Raw genomic sequence first — 2,713 nt, forward strand, 5'->3', positions numbered from 1 at the left:
TGTGTGCAGAGGGCCCGTGGGGAAGTATGGATGTGTGTGTGTGTGTGTTTGTGTCTGTAGTGAGTGGCAGATAAAGAAGGACTGAAGTGGGTGGCAAAATACTGTAAAATTCATTGAACCTGACAGATTGTAAAAAAAAAAATAAATGGTGATATATGATATATATATATAGTACATAATATATGATATACAATATAGATGATACATAATATTTAGATATATAATGACATAATTCATAAAATACATGATATATGATACATGACATATAATAAATAATATAATTGTTTTACATCCATTTTTCGATGCCAGTATGGGTTAGATGAATATGTTGTGTAGGCGCTGTTTTATAGCCTGACGCTGTTCCTGTCACTAACCCTTACATTACCTATTTCTCAAGCAAAGGATCTTTTATTTCACAAATCTTCGAGTGTGCTAAGTGACAAAAGGAATGACAACACCATCACTGCTTCTAACAATGTAATTTATAAAAAAGCAGGGATTTAAACAAACACATAGAAACACAGTATAAGGCGGTGAGCTGGCAGAATCGTTAGGACCCCGGGCGAAATGCTTAGCGGTATTTCGTCTGCCGTTATGTTCTGAGTTCAAATTCCGCCGAGGTCAACTTTGCCTTTCATCCTTTCGGGGTCGGTAAATTAAGTACCAGTTACGCACTGGAGTCGATGTAATCGACTTAATCCGATTGTCTGTCCTTGTTTGTGTCCCCTCTATGCTTAGCCGCTTGTGCGAAACAAACACATAGAAACACACACAGGTTCCTTTCTCTCCCTCTCTCTGTATATCATCATCATCATCCTTTAATGTCCGTTTGGCATAGGTTGAATGGTTGGACTGAGGACTAGTGAGCCAGGAGGCTGCACCAGGCTCCAATCTGATCTGGCAAGGTTTCTACAGCTGAATGCCCTTCCTAACGCCACTTGTATATCTTGGTGTCTGATTGTTGGATATATTTAACCAAATTCATTTAAAACTGAGAGCATTATTGATATCTGCCCAGATTTTTTAATCCCTTTTTTTCCTTAGGCTCAGTGGTTAGAGCGTCAGGCTCACAATCATGAGGTAGTGAGTTCAATTCCTGGACTAGGCTGTGTGTTGTGTTCTTCAACAAAACACTTTATTTTCACATTACTCCAGTTCACTCAGCTGCAGAAATGAGTTGATGTCACAGGTGCCATGCTGTATCGGCCCCTTTGCCTTTCCCTTGGATAACATTGATGATGTGGAGAGTGGAGGGCAACTACTGGTCTTCCATAAACAACCCATGGCCATTCATCACCGAAGCGGGGTTTTACCCTATTTGTATTTCTCCTTTGTTATGATAAAAACAGTTTTACATTAATTTCAAGGATTACTCAATACAATTGGTAAATTACAAATGTGTTCTTCTTTAACAAGAATATCATTGACAGAGAGTTCAGAATTTCAGCCAGCTAAACCATCATCGGACTGTCCTTGGGCAAGTGTCTTCTACTATAGCCTCAGACTGACCACAGCTTTGTGAGTAGATTTGGGAGGTAGAAACTGAAAGAAGCCCATTGTGTGTGTGTGTGTGTGTGTGTGTGTGTGTGTGTGTGTGTGTGTGTGTGTGTGTGTCTGTCTGTCTATTTGTCTGTCTGTGTGTTTGTGTCTCTTTGTTTGTCTCTTACCATCACTTGACAACCAGTGTTGGTTTTATTACATCCCTGTAACTTAGCAGTCCAGCAAAAGAGACTGATAGAATAAGTATAAGACTTTGCAAAAAAAAAAAATAATAATAATAAGTACAGGGAGTGATTTGCTCAGCTAAAATTCTTCAAGGTAGTGCCCCAGCATGGCCACAGTCTAATGACTGAAACAAGTAGAAAAGGTTTCAGATGCGTGTGCATGCTGGTTTCAGGACAAAGTAGGAACACAATATTTTCTCAGACAATAAGGAGATGAGATGGCAGAAACGTTAGCACGGAGGGCGAAATGCTTAGCAGTATTTCGTCTGTCTTTACGTTCTGAGTTCAAATTCCGCCGAGGTCGACTTTGCCTTTCGTCCTTTTGGAGTTGATAAATTAAGTACCAGTTGTGCACTGGGGTTGATTTAATCGACTGGCCTTCTTCCCCAGAAATTTCAGGCCTTGTACCTAGAGTAGAAGAGAATATTTTCTCGGACAACATTTTGCCATCAAAAATGATGAGTATACTTTACATTAAATATGTGGCTGTTAAAATGTAAGGGAGAGACGAATAAATCACCGCATCATGTGGGGTGGGGGAGTCCTGTATGTCTATACATGTGTGTGTGAGTGTGTGTTTGTGTACAGATGTACACACACTCTCACATATATACACACACACACACACACACACACACACACACACACACAGAGTATCCTACTAAGCTGCTACCATTTGCTGATGTAACAATAAGTGTGCACCAAGAAAGCAGTCAAACAAGAGAGAGAGAGAGAGAGAGAGAAAATAGCAGAAATGGGTAGAGGGGGTTGGTAAGGACGAAGGTTGAGGCACAGTGAGAAAGAATTTCAGCACTTGAAGGAATTGTTGAAGGGTTTAGGAGCTGGGAGAAGAGGGAAGCAAAACAAGAGGGAAGCAGGGTGTAGAGGGGGGCGGACAGGAGACTAAGAGCAACGGGTGAAGACATTTTAACTACAGTTGAATCAGGTTTGAAATTATGATGATTAATACAATCCCTGATACATTGTGA

At 40.5% G+C, this 2,713-nt stretch overlaps 1 protein-coding gene across 1 annotated transcript in view; it reads right to left on the reverse strand.

Moving 5' to 3' along the window:
* The window catches only part of LOC106873287 (DNA-directed RNA polymerase III subunit RPC2), a 78,329-nt gene that overhangs the window by 3,051 nt on the left and 72,565 nt on the right, over nucleotides 1-2,713 (reverse strand). The window lies entirely within an intron of this gene.

The sequence above is a fragment of the Octopus bimaculoides genome, chromosome 2 (assembly GCF_001194135.2).
Source record: "Octopus bimaculoides isolate UCB-OBI-ISO-001 chromosome 2, ASM119413v2, whole genome shotgun sequence".
NCBI classification, from domain to species: domain Eukaryota; kingdom Metazoa; phylum Mollusca; class Cephalopoda; order Octopoda; family Octopodidae; genus Octopus; species Octopus bimaculoides.